This window comes from Panthera tigris, chromosome F2 (assembly GCF_018350195.1).
Source record: "Panthera tigris isolate Pti1 chromosome F2, P.tigris_Pti1_mat1.1, whole genome shotgun sequence".
Taxonomy (NCBI): domain Eukaryota; kingdom Metazoa; phylum Chordata; class Mammalia; order Carnivora; family Felidae; genus Panthera; species Panthera tigris.
In genome coordinates this window covers 41,220,632-41,243,066 of record NC_056676.1, presented here as the reverse complement: position 1 = coordinate 41,243,066, position 22,435 = coordinate 41,220,632, and the positions used below count along the sequence as shown (strand labels likewise).

General features: G+C 41.0%; 1 protein-coding gene across 11 annotated transcripts in view; it reads left to right on the top strand.

Annotated features, from left to right (window-relative positions):
- Nucleotides 1-22,435, top strand: part of TP53INP1 (tumor protein p53 inducible nuclear protein 1) — a 150,182-nt gene that overhangs the window by 87,466 nt on the left and 40,281 nt on the right. The window lies entirely within an intron of this gene.

Here is a 22,435-nt window from a genome sequence, read left to right as displayed (position 1 = left end):
TATGTCACCTCAGCAGTAAGAGCATTGTTCGGTGTCCTCAGTCACCTGAAAGCTCTCCTTGTTGCAGTTAAGATCTGGAGAGACCAGCCGGCTGGCTGCTCAGCAGGGTGTCATCACAAAGTGGCATTACCAGGGTGAAGCACCAGAGGCTCAGGGCCTCAACTTTTCTGCATTTGATCAGAAATTTGATTGGACCTATTGTTCAAGATAGGCGTATTAGTCAAGAGTTCTCCAGAGAAACGGAACCAGGAATGCCTTGTGCAGTAGGATATTAGGAGGATATTTATCCTAGGAATTGGCTCCTGTGATTATGGAGCCTGATCTGCAAGCTGGAGAGCCAGGAAAGCTGGCAATATAGTTCTGTCTGAGTCCAAAGGCCTGAGAATGGGGGCTGGGGAAAGGGGGGAATGATGGTGTTGGTCCCTGGTGAGGCAGAAATCCAACAACCAGGAGCATCAATATCTGAGGGGCAGGAAGAGAAATGTCTCAGCTCAAGTTGAGAGAGCAAATTTATTCTTTCTCTGCCTTATTCCATTCTTCTTCCTCTACACCCTCAGTGTAGACTGGAGGATCCCCACCTCATTGGCAAGGGTGACCTTCTTTACTCAGTCTACTGGTTCAAATGCTAATCTCTTCCAGAGACACCCTCACAGGCACACTCAGAAATAATGTTTTACCAGCTGTCTGGGTCTCCCTTAGCCAAATCAAGTTGATAAAATTAACCATCATAGAAGGGTGATCAAACTCTGGGAAAACTAAGTCACACTCCCCCAAAACAGTTCCCAATGGGTCAGAGATTCAACCAACCGGAAATTTAGTCCTTCTACCCTAGTGAAATAAATACAGAAACTTTATGCACAAAAAGGTCAGAGGATTTTTTTTTCTTTTTTAAAAAAATTTTTAAGTTTATTTATCTATTTTGAGAGAGAGAGCAAACAGGGTAGGGAGAGAGAGACAGGGGAGAGAGAATCCCAAGCAGTCTCTGCCCTGTCAGCGCAGAACCTGATGTGGGGCTTAAACTCACGAATCCTGAGATCAAAATCAAGAGCCTGACGCTTAACTAACTGAGTCACCCAGGCACCCCAAGAATGTACAATTATTAAAGCACTGTAAGTTTTGAAACAGCCAAACTGAACAATTCAGGTCAGAATATACATGGAAAGACTGAATTATCTGAATTGTGCACCCTACTCCCTGTCATCAGATGATTATATGATTTTGCTTTACTTTGTGCTCTGTAGACACAAGCTTGCTCTTTAGAAGAAGCTTCTTGGGCACTTTGTGAAGGAAGAGCTTAGTGCTTTGAATGGTTTGTTGGGACTCCATCATCCCTTTGGTGCATTTACTTATATTTACTGAAAAATTTACTTATATCTAAATAAAAAGAAAAATGAACACATATTAGCATTTAGTATAAAACACCAAACCTGAGTTATAAACCACATTCTACATCATGTCATATTTTTCTTTTTTTATAGGTTCTATTGTGAAAATTTCCCTCCATACACAAAAGTCAAGTATAGTAATCCTCCATGGGCACCTGAGTGGCTCAGTTAAGCCTCTGATTCTTGATTTCAGCTCAGGTCATGATCTTACTTTTGCGGCTTTGAGCCCCCGCTTCAGGCTCTGCGCTGACAGCCTGCTTGAGATTCTCTCTCTCTCTCTGTCTCTGCCCCTCCCCTGCTTGTACTCTATCTCTCTCAAAATAAATAAATAACCCCCCCCCAAAAAATCCCCCATGAATCTTTCACCTAACTCCAATAAGCATCATATTTTGTCTTCTTGTTTCCTATCTCCCTCTTGGTTTGGCTAGGATATTTTAAAGTGAATCCTAGACATTAAATGTCATTTCACCCCAAAACACTTCATTATACATCTCAAAATATGACCTTTTATAGTCACAGTGGCAATATCACACCTAAGGATTTTTTTTTCTTGTAAGAAGAGGGGATTAACTATTCCAACTATTACATAGTTGGAATTTTTCTTTATAATAGGCATGTTTTACTGTTACACTAAAATGCACATTTTTAAGTTATTGTAGCACATAATTCATCTGTGAGACCAAATTTTGGTTCTGTGAGGGTAGAGACCATGTTATTTTGCCTTGACCCGTACCTCTAGCACATAGCACAATGTCTAAGATGCTGTAGGTGCCAAATAAATTTCCAAATAAGCTTCTTTACTCTTGTCATTCTATTCTAATTTAAAAAGTGTTCACAGTCATATAAATTAGGGAAAGGCTGTTTAGTCAACAATCAGAGTCTTTAGACACTATAGTCCATAGTTTCCCAACTTGCAGATAGTGTCTATTAGTGGTTTGTGAAATTAGTGCAGTGAATCACAGCTGGCATTAAAAAAAAAAAAAAAAAAAGAATAGAATTCAGTAGGAAAAAAAAACAGTACATTTAATGAGGATATTGTTTCATGAAATTTTGTTTCCGTTTTGCACATGCTGTGTGGTGATGTAAAATGTATTTCTTAACTCTGGGTTGCAGTCAAAAAGTTGGAGAGCCACTGGTCTGGTCTCATTTATACACACACCCTGCTCCCCAGCCATAACAAACCACTTTCAGTTCCCTAAAATGTCATGCCAGTTTCTGCTCTAGAGGACCTGGTACTTCTTGTTTCCTTTACCTGAAACGTACTTGCCCTCCTTGTCTACCTGTGGGCCCCTGGCTTTCTCTTCAAGATGCAGCTGAAGCCTCTCCCCTGTGAACCCCTGTGATCCTTCTGAGCAGAGCCAGACTCCCTACCAGGTGTTTCCCCCTCCCCTTCCACCTCATTCATCACAGTGCTGCTCACTAGACAGGTAGTCACCTCTTCTACTAGTGTGGGTTCCTGAGAATGGGGACTTCATGGTCCTTACCTCATATGCCAGGGCCCCACACAATGGCTGTAGCACTCAGTACATGACTGTCAAATAATTACAGGGCAAAGCCTTTATAAAGAACAAAGCAGTTCTTTATGTAATAAAATAGAATAACATCGGGGCGCCTGGGTGGCTCAGTCAGTTAAGCGTCCGACTTCAGCTCAGGTCACGATCTCACGGTCCGTGAGTTCGAGCCCCGCGTCAGGCTCTGGGCTGATGGCTCAGAGCCCGGAGCCTGTTTCTGATTCTGTGTCTCCCTCTCTCTCTGCCCCTCCCCCGTTCATGCTCTGTCTCTCTCTGTCTCAAAAATAAAATAAACGTTAAAAAAAATTAAAAAAAAAAAATAGAATAACATCCAAACTGGAGCATCCAAATTTTTCAGCAGAAAGTGAAAAAGCAAGATGCCATACAGTGTGGATAACATGCTGCCAGTGTGTGTGTGTGTGTGTGTGTGTGTGTGTGTGTGTGTGTGTGTATTTGGTGGCAGAGAGTAGCTTTGGAAGAATACAAAGGAAACTAAGTAACAGTGGTTGCCACCTGGGGACAGGCATAGAAAGGACACTATTTCACTCTCTGCCTCTTGATTTTTGTGCTGTGTGCATGGGTTACCTGTCATGAAAATTAATTAATAAATATTCCCCCAAAATACTTTTATAAGCAGTGAATATAAGAAAGACAAGATTAAAAAAAAAAAAAGACAAGATTCATGGCTTCCAAATATCCCACATGTAGAAAGGCATAATTATTTTTTCTCGACTGATTTAAAAAAAAAAAAAAAAAAAAGCCTGTATCGTCTGTGACACTTAAAGATAAACCTAGACTTTTTCTGATTTACAGCAAAAAGGAGAAGTTGCCTCTCCGTCTAACCAGGACAGCCTGGGTGTAAGGGGGAGACTGGGGTGGATGGAATTGCAGTTGCCCAGAAATAAGCAAACCTCCAACCTTTATGGAAAACCACAGGTCCTTAGGAAAGCCTGACTAATGAACACTCAGCAATTGTCAAAGAAGGCAATGGTAACAAAGGAGAATCTAAGCTAATTTTGTAAGCATTTGGAGAATAGGGTTCTTCTTCCTGCATTCCTCTGATGGGGCTCTCCAAATTCTTCACCTCATTAAAATATTCCTTTATATAAGGCTAATTATGAGAATTAAAAGAGCTGCTTATTACAGATCTGGGTTTCTATGACAACAGTAAATGCCCAAGTGTCTGAAGCATTGAGAAAAATAATATACACTAATAATAGGTAACCCTGTGAATCCTTTTAATAAAACAACTAATTGAGAGCCAGCTACTCTACATGTTATAACAAGAATGACTGTGGAGATCTGCATACTTCTTAAAACCTAGCAAAACATCCTCTGTTAAAGTCACTGAAAGGATTCTGAGTCAAAATACATCCTACTTTACGAGTATCATTGAGGTGTTCCAAGCATACCTGTTGTGGAAGGAAAGATAGTTTTCCCTTTTACATTACATTACAAACCTGTCCTTTCCATTTCCTCCCTCCCTCCCTCTCTCTTTCTGTTTTGTTGAAGTGCCTGCTGAAATCCTGGCAGGGGTGACCCTGGCCCCAGGTCAGGGCCTGCCCCAGAGCTGTGTGCAAAAGCAGCAGGGAACTTGCTCCCTCGTGCTGCATCTGGTTCCTCTCCTCAGCATGGAGGATGGACTCCACATGGGGAGCCCTGAGATGGGCCTTTTCGGATTAATGTTCTCAAACGCACATTCTTTTCTGAAACAAGTTATCTTCCAGACTTATTGCAAAGCAAATGGCATGATCCTCTATATTCATTTGCTATGGCTTCCATAACAAAGTACCCCAGACCAGGTGGCTTACACAACGGATGTTTATTTGCTCACAGCTCTGCAGCCAGCAGTCCAAGATCAGGGTGTCAGTGGGCTTGGCTTCTTCCGAAGCCCCTCTCTTTGGTGTGTGGGTGGCCATCTTTTCCTACCTGTGTTTCCCATCATCTTCCCTTTGTGTGTGCCAGTGTCCTAACCTCCTTCCCTTATAAGGACACCAGTCATATTAGATTAGGGCCCACCCTGAAAACCTCATTTTAACTTAATTACCCCTTTAAAGACCCTGTCTCCAAATACAGTTACATCCTGAGGTTCTGGGGGTTAGGATTTCAACATACGAATTTGGGGGAGCACAGCAGGATCAGTTCATACCAACTAGCACGCTCCTTTCCAAGGTCATTTTGCTGTCCTTTCCAGTAAGGTGAGCACCACCCAATATAATTGTTGTCTTTGTAAGAGGAGGGGATTAGGACACAGATACACATAGAAGGACAAATGCCATGTGAACATGAAGACAGCCATCTACAAGCCAAGGAGAGGGGCCTCAGAAGAAACCAACCCTTGATCTTGGACTTCTGGCCTCCAGAACTGTGAGAAAATAAATTTCTGTTTAAGCCCCCTGATCTGTGGTATTTTGTTACAGTAGGCCCAGCAGACTAGTGCACTTAGACCGGAAGAATTGTTGCGGCTATAGCTTATCCGACAATCTGCCACACCCTCCAAGACCTTATGTTCCTTGTGGTCTGGAATTCTGTTGTTCTTGTGCATCATTGGCATTAAATAAATATTACGTGTTATTAAGCCTGTTTTTCAAGGCAAGAGAAGAAAGAGAAGCCAGAGAAAATGGTAAAGGATCAGAGAAATATGAGGGAACTAGAAGAATGTTTGTGTCACAGAAGCCAAAGAAAAAGAGAATCTTGGCAAGAGATCTTTGGAAATCTCAAGAAGGATGAGGGCTGAGAAATGGCCATTGGATTTGAAAATTGGTAATTGACACACCAAATAGTTTGCAGCGTGAGAGGGGCTGAGATGGGTGGCAGGGAAGAAATTCACCAAGGAGAATTTTACATTTTTACCATATATTTCTACTGCTTGATATGTTTTACATTAAGGATATATCTACATGTAAATTTTTTCTTAACATATAATCATTTTAATTTATTTTTTATTTTTTTTTCGAGAGAGAGTGCACATGCAGGCACATGAGCTAGGGAGGGGTAGAGGGAGAGAGAGAAAGAGAGAGAGAGAGAATCTTAAGCTGACTCCACACCAAGTGTAGAGCCTGAATATTTAACTGAGCAACCCAGGCGCCCCTCTCCCATATAATTTTTAAAGAAAGAAAATGAAGTCCTCTCTGGGCCCTCTACCCCTACCTTTTGGAAGTACAGACTTCCAGGAGTTTAGTGCACATTCTTATACGTTGCTGGGGAGTGCAAAATGGAAGAACCCCATTGGAGGGCGATTTGGCAATAAAAGAAAAACCAAAATTATAAATGCAGTTAACTACACTTTAATAAAATTGTTTAAAAAACATTACAAATGCATAAATCCTTTACACACACATACAAAATGGCACTATGTACAAGGATATTCACTACAGCTTTATGATAGGAAGTCGGAAATAATCCAAGTGTCTTCCAATAAGGGACAGTTAAATAAACTGTGCTACAGACACACAATGGAATCTTATCCTGCTGTTTAAAAAAAAAATGAGGAAGCTCTTCTTGTACTGATATGGAAAGATTTCCAAGATAGATTAAATGAAAAAAATAAGATACAGAACAGTTGTATGCTCCTTTTATGTAAGTAAGTAGGCAAAAGAAGAATACATTTATAAGTATACAAATAATATATGTATTTTTAAATTTGCTTATATTTGCATAAATAAACTCCAAAGGGATAAGAAGCAAATAGAATTGGTTACCTGGAGAGGAGGGTGTAGATAGAGACAGAGGATCATCCTAGATTATTTTCCCATTTATATACAATGTTATTAGATCCTTATAACACATCTAAGGCAAGTATTATTATCCCCATTTTACAGATGAAGATTAGAAAAACTAAGTCACTTGTCCTGTTTATCAGTTTAGGCAGCTGGTAAACAAGGAGCCTGATTCCAGTCTAGCTCTGCCTGGCTCCAAAGTCCATGCTGTAACATCGTTCAAACTGTTCCCCAAATAAACACAGGCCCCTGGTCTTCAGATTTATGATCTAAAATAAATGACATCAAAGGCAGAATAATCAAAAGTAATAGCCAAACATATTTTAACATGTTTATGCAAATACAAGGGGCTAGAGATTGGGAGATGTTTTTTTATTAGAGGGGCTGGTCTTACTGGTGGTTTGTGTTTGTTTATTTGTTCCTTTGTTGGCTTCCTGGCTTTTTAGATGTCTGGTTTGGAAGCAATAAGTGGAGGAGGGGATGGAAAGATGATCTACTTTATGTGGTATATACGGTTCCCTTAGGCAAATAATTTTTTTGAAGCTTTTGAAGTTTTGCATTTGTGCTGTTTAGCTCCTGTACATGTGGTCCAAGAAAGCCTGGAGATAAAGGAAGGGAAATAAAAGGTGAAGAAAAGTCCCTTCCTGGTTAAGACTTCTGCTATCACTGCTACAAGTCTTCTGGGTAGAAAGGACTTACTGTCTGAGCATAAATGGAAAAATCTGGAGTTCATCCAACGACAAGAAGGTTTTGGCTCCCAGTTAAGTTATACTGAGTGTTCTAGATCTTTTCTTAACTAATTGTGTCCTTTTTTCCATGTCATAAGGAAATCTCTCTTAGGCCAGAATCCTTTTCTAAATGGAAATATCCAAGCCTTGAATGAAGTAGCTCTTACTCTGAGTAGTTCACATCCTGAAGTCCATTGGTTACATATTCATGGTTGTTATTTATGTGTAAGACCTGAGTGGTCCTTCAGAGGGGTTCTAATTAGAACTCTCTGAATGGCAAGGATTTTTTTTTCAAGTTTAGTGAAAAAGAGGGGAACCTTCAGAACCCATAGTAGAAAGTGGAGGGTTCTCCATGTCTCAGTTCTCTGATAAAGATGGAATAATAGAGTAGTCGCTTCTTCCTGAGGTGACTCCTGTCCCCACTGCAGTGACTTACAATGCAAGGACCACACAAAATTGTTGCCCTAGTTCCAAACTACCTTATGAATACTTTGCCTTTGTCTTGCAGCAAAGCTGACATCCGGGCTTGACCCAGGGGCCTTTGGTACTCCCAGCATGACTAGACCACACCTTGTGGTGCTTTTGTTCTGGAGACCAGCCTCTCCTTGGCTCATGACAACTAATAGAAGATGAAGCAATCTTAGCTATGACACTGCTAAAGTCAATGTAGGGTAAAACTTTCCTTCTTTGTGGTCTTAAGGGGAAATAAGAACCACTGTGATCTGCAACACTTGAAAGAGACTTAGCACTCCCTTGGTAATGGATTAAGTATGACACCCAGATCCCCCCCACCCCCCCACCCCCATCCACTGTCAGCATCAAAGCAAAAATCTGAATGTGTTGGCTGGTGAAATGGTTTATTGGCTGGGCAGTGTCTCACTGTTTTCATTCAGGGACCCTCGGTTCATTAATTTCACTACTTACTCATTCATTGCTCATTTTCTCATTCATTCGTATGTATTGAGCCAGACGTCGTATTAAGCACTGCGCTTGCAACAGAACAAGACAGAGAAGCAATCCCTGACCTCAAGGAGCTTATGGTCCAGCTGTAGTTCTCTCCCTCACCACTCCCAAACTTCAAACTGCTCCCTCTCACCTGATCTTCAGGCTTCAGAGCCAGAGCTCTGTCTCTCAATCTGCACGAGTGCCAGTTGTCACTGGAGAGCCCTTAGCCTATCAGCTTCCAGCTGAAGGAAGTAGTGAAGTCTAAAAATAATCAGCATTATATAGTTTGAAATACCTTTCTTATTTGGAAAACAACTCATTTGAGCCTCACCACATATTTGAGCTGGGTGGAAATTTCTTTCTTTCTTTCTTTTTTTCTTTCTTTCTTTCTTTCTTCCTTCCTTCCTTCCTTCCTTCCTTCCTTCCTTCCTTCCTTCCTTTCTTTAAATAACAGCCTTATTGAGACATAATTCACATACCATACAACTTAACATTTAAAGCATGCAATTCAGTGGCTTTTATTTTTGTAATGTTTATTTATTTTTGAGAGAGAGAACAAGCCAGGGAGGGGCAGAGAGAGAGAGGGAGAAGCAGGCTCTGTGCTGAAAGCAGAAACCCCTATGCAGGGCTCAAATCTGAATTGTGAGATTATGACCTGAGCCCAAGTTGGACACTTTAACCAACTGAGCCACCCAGGCGCCTCATCATTAGCCATTTTAAAGTGTACATTTAGTACACTTTAAAGTCAGTAACATTTAGGGGTGCCTGGGTGGCTCAGTCGGTTAAGCGTCCGACTTTAGCTCAGGTCATGATCTCATAGTCTGTGAGTTCAAGCCCCGCGTCAGGCTCTGTGCTGACAGCTCAGAGCCTGGAGCCTGCTTCAGATTCTGTGTCTCCCTCTCTCTCTGCCCCTTCCCTGCTCATGCTCTGTCTCTCTCAAAAATAAATAAAAACATTTAAAAAAAATAATAAAGTCAGTAACATTTGGGGTTTTCACAGTATTGTATAAACAACACCTCTCTGTAGTTTCAAAACTTTCATTATTCCAGAACTCCTGTACCCACTAAATAATCACACCCCATTTCCTCCTGTCCTTAACCCCTTGCAACCTCTAATCTGCTTCCTATCTGTATGGATTTGTCTATTCTACATATTCTTAAAAAGGAATCATAAAATATGACCTTTTGTGTCTTGCTTCTCTCACCTAGCATCATGTTTTCATGGCCCATGCATGTTGTAGCATGTGTCAGTACTTTATTCCCTTTTATGGCTGAATGATATTCCATTATCTTGATATTTCATATTTTATTTATCCATTAATTAATAGATGGTGTATTTCACTTCATTTTATACTTTGGAGTATTTCATTTTATATGTGAAGAAACTAATGCAGATAGTTGGCTGGATCGTTCAAAGCCAGGTTTCCTGGCTCCCAATCCAGTGCTCATCCCAGAAAATCCACTAGGTCCCATAACTTAAAAGTACACGTTCATTTCTATCTAAAACATTTATCAATCAGATTGTGCAATAGGGAATGAAGCTAAGAAATGCAACATAGATTCTAGGACCATCACCTCAGCAGCCTCCTCACTATTTGCTATTGCCTTTTACAGGTTTTTCCCAATTTCCAGGGAAAAAAGAAAAGTCAATAAAAAAATGGTCCTTTGCCGGACATAGTTCTCACTCTTGCCCCTGTCCCTTTCTCTGATTCTATGTCTCTCTTTTATGTTGTTGTCTGTGAACAAGCCATAGGTCATTAGAATGGGCCCGTGAGAGCTAAGACTGAGAAAAAAAAGTTCCTGATTAAAAAGAAGTACATCAGAGGTCAACAGCCATCATCATTCAACTTCAGTTGCCAAGGCACAGGCTCCAGAATCCACAGGCCACATACGCAAATGTTAAGAAATTCATCCCAATTACTCTTGTCTACCCAATAGTTTTATACACTTAGATGAGGCACTTGGTGGGGAGATATTGTAGTGGAGGCTACTACATTATAATAATTATTTCTGTATATGGAGGTTTTATTCAATTTTAAAAGAAAACAACTTTAGACCCTATAACAAAGCAAATCTGTCCAGCTTTAGATCAAATTCCAAGAGTAGCCAGCTTCTGTTTTTCAGTAGCTGGCCAGAGCATCTGGCCTTAATGAGCTCCACTGACATTTCTTCATCCCATATAGTGTAAAACAAAACCAATCCAGACTCCTTGATAAGCTTTACATGAGTTTTACAAATGGTTTCTCTAATGGTAAGCCAAAATCATTTTTTGTATTCTCTCCAGATAACTTTACTGTAACATATAGTAATGTGGTGAGTCTTGTGTAAACTGTCAACCAACGCTCTATGATATAAAAATCAATATACTGTATATGCAAGTGAAACAGTGCATAGATTCTAACCTGGACCTACTAGGAAAACAGTCTCAATACATTAATCACAACACTGTGAAAATCTGTTCAGGCTGCTATAAAGAACATCATAGACTGGGTGGTTTATAAACAACAGAAATTTCTCACTGTTCTGGAGTCAGAGAAGTCCAAGATCAAGGTGCCGACAGATTCAGTGTCTGGTGAGGACTCACTCCCTGGTTCGTAGACGGCCATCTTCTCACTGTGTCCTCAGACAGCAGATGATAGGGCAAGAGAGCTCTCTGGGGTCTCTTTTGTAAGGGCACTGATCCCATTCGTGAGGGTTTCATCTTCATGACCTAATCACATTCCAAAGGCACCATCTCCAAAAGCCATCATATTAGGGATTAGGATTTCAACATATGAATTTGGGGGGGACACAAATATCCAGTCTATAGCATGTAGCAAGGCTAATAACGTTGAATAAATTAACTCAGAAACATCACAATTAAATACCAGCGTAGTAAGCCAGGCTAAGAGAAGGAGGCTGATATAAACAAGAAAATGTCAGAATTTACTGTGCAGAATACCAAATTGATGTTTCAACCCCAGTGAGTTTTTTGCAGTTCATCTCTCATTTCCCCTCTGTCTCCGGCCTTCGTCTCTTGGGGTTTCCTATTCCAGGACTCAGTTAGCTAGCCAGCTTAAATCTGGGTACATCTGCCAGCCGGGAACTATTCCAGTCAATAGTGACTGCTGTTCCTCTTATGAATATTTGTGTGCTAAGAACTAATTCTAAACATATTCTAATGCCAGTGCACCTCCTATTCTAATGGTTTGCTCTGTCCTGGCGTGGCTGGAGACATAATGAGTCCCACAAATCAGCACTCTTGGACAGCAGACCTCCTTCAGGGCAGGAAGCTCCAAGGGAGAGGAGTGAGTGTATGTCTAAAATGAAAAACCTGGTCTTTCCCTCCTGTTGTGGGAGGGGGGAAACCCTCAGTTCAGTCTGTCTCCTGAGTGTTTCTTTTACTACTCACACAAAACACTTCATTTCTGACACTTCTGGTCACCAAATGTGTGGGGGGAGGGGTTCTCCCACAACAACAAGCAAGTCTCCAGCACCAGCTGGATGTCTTACAATTTGACTCAATCCTGACACTATCTAGCCAGAAACACACCCTCATTTCAGATGCCAGTTGTTAAGCCCAGGTTATTACCTGTGCTTCTGAACTACTGACTATTGATAGGAGGTTCCAGTGACCCCCTCCTTGGGGTTGGTTAATTTGCTAGAGCAGCTCACAGAACTCAGGGAAACACTTACATTTACCAGTTTATTGAGGGATATGATAAAGTATACAGATGAACAGCCAGATAAAGAGATACATAAGGCAAGATCTGGGAGGATCCTGTGCACAGGAACTTTTGTCTCCATGGAGTTGTGGTACAAAATCATCCTCCCAGGATGGATGTGTTCACCAGCCTGGAACCTCTCTGAACCCCACCCCCACCCCCAGTACTATTGGCATTTTTTTGGAGGCTTCATCACCGTAGGCATGATGAGTCATTAACTCCGTTTTCAGCCCTTCTCCCTTTTCAAAAGAATGGGGGAGGGGAGCAGAGCTGAAAATTCCAAACTTCTAATCATGGCTCGGTGTTTCTGGTGACCAGCCCTCAACCTGGAGGCACCCAGGGTTGCCTTCTTAGAATAAAAGACACTCCTATCACCCAGGAAATTACAAGGATTTCAGGAGCCCTGTGTCAGGAACCAAGAGCAGAGATCAGTGTATAGTTTTTATTATCTCACAATGTCCTACCACAATTTCTGAAAGAGACTAGGAGCAAAACATCAAGGCATATTAATACAGTACTAGGAAGAATGCATCTCTGATTTGCTTGTTCATCTGTAAGGGCGAACAAACCGAGAATAACCAGTACAAGTTGAAGAATACTGCATATAGTATGATTACATTGGCTTAAAATTTCAAAACTATATGTCCCCAGGGATATATCCAAATTTAGAAATACAGTAAAGAAATACATCAGAATGTAAACACCATCCTGGATAGTTGTTACCCCTAGGTGACAAAGAAGCAGTGCTTTCAGGGAAAGGCAAAGGAATTCAATGGTATCAGGAGTTTAATTTCTGAAGCTGAGTGATGGGTACAGGAGTGTTAGGAGCACCATCTGTTCACAATGGAGTTCCTTTTTTTTTTTTTAGTTTGTCAGCTTTAACGATTAACAAAGTAGATGTTGAGAGACACCACCACATAAATGAGAGCTCTTTCCAGTCCTCAATTTGTCTGTTTCATGTGCCCAGTTAGTCTTTTTTTTTGTTTGTTTTTTGAGAGAGAGTGTGTGCATGCATGCAAGCAGAATGGCAAAGAGAGAGGCCAAGACAAAATCCCAAGCAGACTTCTTTCTGTCAGCAAAGAGCTTGGCACGGGGCTTGATCCCATGAACCTGAGCCAGATGCTTAACCAACTAAGCCACCAGGCGCCCCCAGCATCTTTTCTTAATTGTGGTAAAATATACATAAGATTTACCATTTTAACCACACAGGTGTTCTTTTAATGATACTGGCTCACATGTGACAGGTGAATATCAACATGACACAGAAATGCAGTTGGTTCATACACAACTTTTCCAGTATGTTAGTATTTTGAAATGATCAGGGCAGACCTTCTCACAAAGAGGAAGTGTTCATCATATTTGAGGACCCCAAGGAAAGAGCTGAAAATCCCACATCAGCGCCTTCCTTGAGTGGATATAGGGGCTGGTTTTGTGGCTTCAAGAACCTCTGCATTTTCCACTACCTGAAGCCGTCTGGGGAAGTTGGCAGTGCAGATGGCAAATTATGAAGACCCTTCTTATGTTTAAATAAAGTGATTCAAGAAAGTTAGATTGTATTTTTTATAAGTTTTTAAATTTATTTTGAGAGAGAAAGAGCGAGCAAGCAGAGGAGGAACAGAGAGAGGGAGAGAGAGAATCCCCAGCAGGTTCTGTGCAGTCAGCGCAGAGCCCAGCACGGGCCTTGAACCCACAAACCCCAACATCTTGACCTGAACTGAAATCAAGAGTTGGACGCCTAACCAATTGAGCCCCAAGAAAACTAGATTGTATTTTTAATTATGGTGATGAGCATCTGTTTTGGAAGCAAATGCCTTTAAGGACCCTCATCTTAAGGAGGAAACAGGGGTGCCAGGATACAGGCTGCAAAGAAAGGCCATGTGTTTGGTTGCAAATGCGAATGGAGAGTGAAGTGTGCCAGGATATTTATTAGGATGGTTATTTTTATTAGGGCTCTGCTTACAAACTTCGTAAGATTTTGAGTGCCTGTTCTTAACTCTGTTCTTCCCATAAGCCCTTTTATTTGTCATGCATGATTTGGCTTGGTACGAGGTTTTTCAAAACTACAGAAGAATTGTTCTTGCTGTCTACATATACTCGTATATTCTAAACAAATCTTAAAAGTAAGAAAAGGCTGTAATAAGGAGAAATAATCTAAGTAGGAGAGTGACTTCTTTTCTGTCTTCTGGGCTGATGTTAACTCAGGGGCGAAGCAAATCAAAATGGCTTAAACAATAAGGAAAATATATTATTTCATACAACATAGAGTTCCAAACATAGGGTGGCACATGTAGAGTAACATAATGATGTCTTTGAGGTCTGAGTCACTTTCCATCTTCCTCCTCTGCCATCCTTACCACCTTGGCGTTCATCCTGAACTTGTGCCTTCTGGACACAAGATGTCTGCCATAGCTTTAAAACTCAGTGTCATGTAACTGTGTTCAAAGGCAAAAAGAAGTTTTTGCTTTAGAGTCTTTTTTTTTTATTAGGGAGAAAACTCTTTCCAGAAGTCCACCTGCAGATTTCCTTTCAGGTTTCTTTTGCCAGAGTTGGATCACGTGGCCATCCCCTAGCTGCAAGAGAGGCTGTTTAATTTTTAGCCTTTAGAGAGGGAGGCAGCTCTACCAGCAAGGAAAACACGATGGGAATGGCTCTTGGGTTGGCAACCAGCACTGTCAGCCAAGGTAGTAGGTGACCAGTCAGGTCTATCAGCAGACATAACCAATGCTTTACTCCATGATGTCACCTTTAAGATTATTCCAGTTCTTAAATGGTCTTTTCATCACAAAGTCTGTAATGTACCACACCCTCAAATTCACCCTATGCCTTTCTGCCTCCCATCTTTTGCACATTCAGTTCCCTCAGCCTGGGCTTCTGTCTCCTTCCCCATCTGCTTTTAGACATAGAGTCCACTCTTGAAGATGCCACTCAAACACCACTGTCTCAGTAAAGCCTTCCAAATAATTGGTCATTCTTTGCAACTCTCTCCTCTGGTCTCCCATAGCATGGGGAAATTCCCCGACACAAGGTCTAGCACAGGGTCTACAAAGGCTCAACAATTCTGGCGGATTGAATTGAACTGTTTTGCCCTCTGAGCTGAAGAAGGAAATTTAATAGAAAACAAGTTTCTCTTCATATTATAGTATTTGAGGGGATTTGAGTGAAGTGATATTGCACAAAGGAGCCACCCTAAAAGCTTAACATTGTCTTTTTCTGTTTTACACTGTGCTTTAACTATAAAAATATTTCTTGCCCAAATTATTTAGGAAGTTGACCTAAAAGCAGTTGTTTTCCTCTCCCAAATTATTGGAGTGACTGTTTTCACCCTTTCAAATTCTTTAACTTATAAGCACTGGTCTTTATCGATTTTTAACCTGCTTCTCAAAATTAGTAACATGTTAATAGTTGTTGAAGTTGGATGGTAGGTGCACGGGAATTCATTACACTACTCTACATTTGTGTATGTTTAGAATTTCCATACAATTAAAAACTAATTGGTTCTCCATGTTTCAGAACCTTTGAAGCTTATGGTTATGTATTTAGTAGAAAGTATAGTAGATATTCAAATATTACACATGGGAAATTAGTTTCCATTCAATTCAGACACAAAATCTGCAGTCTTTTTGGTAGGGTTTTCTTCTTTCCTTCCCCAGATTCAATGAGTCATGAAGCTTTATTCTTCCATTTACTTTTGGGAAAAAAGTGCCAATGCAGAGTATGAACATGTGCCAGCTCGTCAATGATGTTAAAGTTCTTCACTGTTGAGGGGCACTTGGGTGGCTCAGTCAGTTAAGTGTCCGACTTCAGCTCAGGTCATGATCGCATGGTTTGTAAGATCGAGCCCCATGTCAGGCTCTGTGCTGACAGCGAGGAGTCTGCTTGGGATTCTCTCTCCCTCTCTCCCTCTCTCTCTCTCTCTGCCCCTCCCCTGCTCATCCTCCCTTTCTTGCATGCTCTCTCTCTCAAAATAAACATTTTTAAAATGTTCTTTATTGTTGATATGTACTTTTTTCTTTTGATTAGATACTTCTGTGGCCGTGTTGGGTCTTTGTCAGGTGGGTTCCAAGTGTGATGGTTTCACATTTGCTCAAGTAAGCTAGAGAGCTTTCATATAAGGGAAGGGAAGAGGAGAAGGGAGAAAGAAAGAAAGAAAGAAAGAAAGAAAGAAAGAAAGAAAGAAAGAAAGAGAAAGAAAGAAAGAAAAAAGAAAGAAGAAAGAAAAGGGAGAGAAAGAAGGAAAGAAAAGAAAAGAAAAAAAAAGAAAAGAAAAAAAGAAAAGACCTTTGACTCAGCTGACACCAAATTTTGGCAACAATAGTTAACCAAAGGCAAAATTAACCAAAATTCTTTTAGGTGAGATAACAACTTTACTCTTTATGTGATCTCAGTAAATGTGTCTTTCAGTTCATATAAAAGGAACTACAGAGGTTGCATTTTATCACATTTTTTTGTAGAAGATATACACAGCAGAGCTTCCTCCCTTGTTCCCTTTTTACAAAGTTCTGTCTGTTCTCCACGGCTTAGTTTAAATTCTGCCTCCTCTGTGAAACCCAAGATTGAGGTCTCTATTGTAATAAAAATAATTATTACAATCTTAGCCAACTTGTATTGAACTCTTACTATACCAGAGGCCACAAGTTGAAGAGCAATTATCTACCTACTCACCACATTCATTTGGGAAGAATAGCAAGAATAGAGTCCCAAGTCCTTCCTCTAGAGAGCCTAATTTGGTAGCTCTGAGGTGAGCCATGGAATTTCCACTTTAATAAGAACCTTCTGGTGATTCTTCAGCCCAGCTAAGTTCAGGGAACCAGGTGGAATGAATAAACCCTGGGCCCTGGACACCCTTTGGATGCAGACTGCCTGGCCTGCAGACTATGAAGATTCATTAGCTTCCTGTAAAATCCGCTGCTAAGTAGCTTTTATTGTGCTCAAGCTTCATGTATATTCTTCTACTTAGTTCTTGCAACAACCCCATGAGAAAATTATTATCTCCACTTTATAGTAGGAGAAGACAGAGGCTTCAAAACAGAGGCTGAGGGAGATGGTGACCTGCCCAAGATTATACTGAAAGCAGTGCCAGGAAATCCAGGTGTGCTGTGTCCCGGAGCTGACTAGTGTTGTCAGAACCACAATACTGAATGTTCACACTCTGCCTTTATGAATCTTCTCTTTATGTGAATGAGCCTGTTAAAGTTAGAGATATAATGAGTCTTAAGTTGGTTGGCTCCTCTGTATTACTGTGGGTCACCGGTGAGTTGGGACTCTTCTCAGCTTTGCAGCCAGAATCTCAAGGTTTCCAGTTTATGCAAACTCTAGCAACTACTTGCTTAACCAAATTCATAGGAGGCTGACCAAGCACATGCAATGCTAGTATGTTCATGGACAACGGGAGGGTACCTACCTGAATATCAACCCAGTCAAGGGACTAAATCACAGGTCGGAAGATAGTTGGGTAAATCTGGAATCAGAAATAGGAGTGGGATGCCATGCGGCAATATTTTCATCATGCTAGGTTAAGCAAACAAATGACTGTTTCTGCATGGGAGGGATACATCTGTCCAACCAATAGGGGTGGAGGTCAAGAAACAGAGCTCTTATCAACTCTCTTAAGAAAGCACTGAATAAAAGGTAACAATTCTTATTTTCTAGTCTTCCTTTTAAAACAACTCTCCATAGGGGTGCCTGGGTGGCTCAGTCGGTTAAGCGTCTGACTTCAGCTCAAGTCATGATCTCGTGGTCCATGAGTTCGAGCCCTGCGTCGGGCTCTGTGCTGACAGCTCAGAGCCTGGAGCCTGTTTCGGATTCTGTGTCTCCCTCTCTCTCTGACCCTCCCCCGTTCATGCTCGGTCTCTCACTGTCTCAAAAATAAATAAATGTTAAAAAAAAATTTTAAACAAATCTCCATAAGCACAGTTTGTAAAACTATCTTGATTATAAGCATCTAAGAGCCCAACTCACCTGGCTTACTGAAAATCTAAGTTGCAGAAGACCTGGCCTCACCATGGCCAGATTGGGGTTCAAGTGGTTTGCTGCTTTCCATGTACTGTGTAATTCTCAGGCTCCACGTGGAAGCAAGATGGCTACAGCTACAGTTGCTGCAGCCACAAGGTCCAAGTACAACATGAAAAAAAAGGAGCCTCTTTACAGTGGCTTCAATTTAACTCGCTTAAATTACTTGCTCACCTTTGAACCAATCATGAGGCAAGAGGAATGTGAAATGCTGATTGGCGTGGGCTTAGATCATGTGCTATTCCTCTTGAGGCAAAGGTGGAGCCCCAGACACTTCATGGGCTATGGAAGGATGGATGCCCAATCCAATAAAAGGCACTCTTGCTGAAAAAAATGGGAATAGAGGTAAACAAAGATCAACTAAACTATGGCTTCATGCCCAATACAGTTAAGGTATCAGGTGACAATGTTAGTTTTCTTCTGACAATAACCACAGGCACACCTTCCTCAGGTACCCCAGTCAGCTTCTTTGAGCTTGGGTATCTCTCACAAACCATTTCTTAACATGGGCAATTTCTGCAGTGGACTAAACTCCTTCAACATGAGTAGTTCGACTTCCCCAGCATTATAAAATATATATAAATATAAATATAAATATAAATATAAATATAAATATAAATTATTATTTATAATAATAATTATTTATATATATAATATATATAATATATATAAATTATTTATATTTATAATATATATAATATATATAAATTATTTATATTTATATTTATATTTATATTTATATTCATATTTATATTCATATATGTATTTCATCCCAGTCTGTTTTCCATGGATAAAGTTTGGTTTTTTTCACTGCCTTGTTTTACATTATTGTCATCCTCCTACACATATTTCTACTTTTCTCCTTAGCATTATATCATGAACATCTTTCCAGATTATTACATAGACTTTATGAGTGTAATAAATTTTTATAAAAATATTTTAAGGAGCACCTTTTTATAAAAATATTTTAAGGAGCACCTAATATTTTAAGGTGGCTCAGTCGGTTGAGTGTCCGACTCTTGATTTTGGCTCAGGTCATGATCTCACAGTTCATGGGATCGAGCCCCATGTTGGGCTCTGAGCTGACAGCAGCAGGGCCTGCTTGGGACTCTCTCTCTCTCCCTCTCTCTCTGCCCCCCACCCCCATGCTTGCCCAAGCTCTCTCCCTCTCTCTTTCTCAAAATACATAAATAAATATTTTAAAAATATATTTCAAAAGATTATTACAAAAGTAATATGTTTGTGGGGGGAAAATTCAAATAACACAGAAGTGTGTAAAGTTAAAAAGTAAAATCATCAGGTTTTAAGAATGTGACCTAAACTCATGCTGAAATCTCTACCTCCTTATAAGACCTTGAGAAGAAATTTTAAAGATACGAAAAGGAAGGAAGGAACGGAGGGAGAAAAGTAAAAACAATATAGCCACTCCTGGAAGTAAGAAAGGCCCCTCTCCATAATGGCTTCCTTAAGGAAGGGGAGATGGGAAACCATGTGAGGAGCTGAGGCCCCCCCATCCCAGAACCTCCACATGGGCATTAACATAGCCAGACCACAGTGGACTCAGGGTGGAGGCAGAGATACAGTCCAGGTAGCAGGTGAGCTCACCCAGCCTCTGAAAAAGGCCAGCACCATCCAAAAGAGACAGAAACCTCCACAAAAGGAGGACCTTGCACCTGAGAAAACACAGATACCAGAACAATGAGGATGTGAAAATTAGGGATTTCAGATCCTCAGAGACACAATTCTCAGTCTCCATTCTGGAATAGCCCGGGAGCTTTTGCAGATCAAGATACCTACTGCTCCCCAGACCACATTTAACTGCTCCCTAGACTTCACTAACCCCCAGTTAAGTCAGAATTTCTTGGGACTCAAGCATCAGTATTTTTAAAGTTTCCAGGTGAATCCAGTGTGCAGGAAAGGTTGATTTCAGCTATCCAGTAGGGAATCACATTCATGAAATGAAAACAGAAGGCTTAGGGCACCTGGGTGGCTCAGTCGGTTAAGCGTCCAACTTGGGCTCAGGTCATGATCTCGTGGTTTGTGAGTTCAAGCCCCTCATTGGGCTGTCTGTTCTCAGCACAGAGCCCGCTTTAGATCCTCTGTCTCCCTCTCTCTCAGCCCCTCCCCCACTTGTGTTCTATCCCTCTCTGTCTCTCTCTCAAAACTCAACATTAAAAAAAGAAAACAGAAGGCTATAAAACAACAACACATGATCCTAAGAAAGAATCAGCTAATGATGCTGAAAATAAAATAAAATAAAATTGTAGACAGAAAAAAATTAATAACCTGAATATCTGACTGGAAATGACCTGAAGGCAGTCCCTTCAGATGAGCCATGTCCCAGCATTCGTTCTGCCTCTTTCCTCCCCCAAGCCCTCCCTCCCTCTCTTTCTCTATTCCCAATCTTAGATCCTGTAAATACAGTCAAAAGAGCACCATATAAAAGTCTAGCAAACACGAGCAACAAAAAAGTTTCTGGGAGACCAGCAGCTGCAGGTCACAGTAATTCTGTGAAAGTGTGCTCTTTCTAACTGCCTTGGCTCCCCTTTGCCTGAGCCTTGGTGGGATTCAAACTCAGGGCCTGGGAGGCACACCTGGAACTTTCAGTGAGGGTACAAATGGGGAAGCCTTGAATGAAGGAATAGTTCAGTAGACATCTCACTGTGCCTTCATCTACTCTTTTCTCCTCCCACACCTCCCTCCTAGGAAGATAAAATCTGGCAAAAATGATCAATTAGGACAGCTTTAACGGGGAAAATAGACTCAAGAAAGCCACCTGCAGCATGTGGATGAAAGGGGACCTCCATCCCACCCATCCCCCCTCTCTATCTCTGCTGGCCCCAGCAGCATCAGGGCAGGCAGAGAAAAGCTTGCTCTATCCTACGGACAATTTAGTATTTGCATGACACAGGTGGGGCTGGCAAGCACCCCACACAGTAAATTTGGAAGGCCAGAAAGACAGCAGTGAGGAGCTAGAGTTTTGGAAACAAACCTGGGTTTGACTTCCTGGCTGCCACTTACTCGTTTGGGACCTTGAATGCCTTGGGTTTCAATTTCAGGTCAATGCTTGAGGCAAATGTCTTCACTGAGGCATTCAGAGACTCAGTACCTGTTCCGGTGATAATATCGCCCACCTCCTAGCATAGGGCTAGAGATTAAACTGGATAATGTAAAGCCCCTAGCACAGGGGAGGTACTCAACAGATGGTCATTCTGCCCTTCTGAAGGAATCCCTACAACCAAGTCTCAGTTACTAACTGGAAGCTGTTCTCTCTCTAAGACCTGAGAGCTGAAACACACAGGTGAGATCTATAATATTCTCCAAACTATTTATAAGCATGTGCTCTTGCTATGCACATATGTTTCACATAGTTATAATGCCTTATGGATATCTATTTTTAGGGGTGTAAAAATATCTGGATTTATACAACTTTCTCCAGATGTTTTTATATACACTGGATTTCATTTTATCCACAATAAAGGGAGTGAATTTAGTTTGGGAGGGACCATTAGCACTTTCAGTCTACAAAGACCCTCTGAAAAAGATAGTTCCATCCACCAATAAACTTGCCTCTGAAGGATCTTGGGCTGGGATCTTGCTGATAAAATATTAATCTGCATGAGACTTCTATTTGGAAGTATATCAAGACACTCCTTGCAAAGATTTTTTAATTAAACTTTTTATTTTGAGATAACTGTAGATTCATATGCAATTATAAGAAGTAATACAGAGAGATCTCCGGTATCCTTTACCGGTTTCCCCCAATGGTATAGCATCTTTCAAAACTCTAGTACAGGATCAGAACTGGGATATTGACTTTGAAAGAGTCAAGATACAGAACATTTTCATTGCTGCAAGGATCCCTCTTGCTGCTTTTTTCATAGCCACACCCACCTCTGGCCCCAGCAGAGGACCCCCAGCAACCTCTAATGTGTTCTTCTTGTCCATAATTTCATTCTTGTCATTTCAAGAATGTATAAATGGAATGATACAGTATGTAACTTTGGGAGTTAGCTTTTTTTCACTCAGCATAATTCTCTGGAGATTCATCCAGGTCATTGATTCTATTTATTTTCTTAATTTTTCTAAGTGCTTATTTTTGAGAGAGAAAAAGAGAGCAGGAGAGAGTGGAGGGGCAGAGAGAAAAGGAGACAGAGGATCCGAAGCAGGTTCTGTGCTGACAGCAGAGAGCCCGACGCAGAGCTCAAACTCACAAACCATGAGATCGTGACCTGAGCTGAATGAAGTTGGACGCTTAACTCACTGAGCCACCCAGGTGCCCCAGGTCATTGCTTTTATCAATAGTTTGTTCCCTTTTGCTACTGAGTAGTTTTCCATGCACCATAGTTTGTTTAAACATTCACACATTGAAAGACGTCTGGGCTATTACAAATAAAGCTCCTGTAAACATTCATGTGTGGGTTTCTGTGTGAAT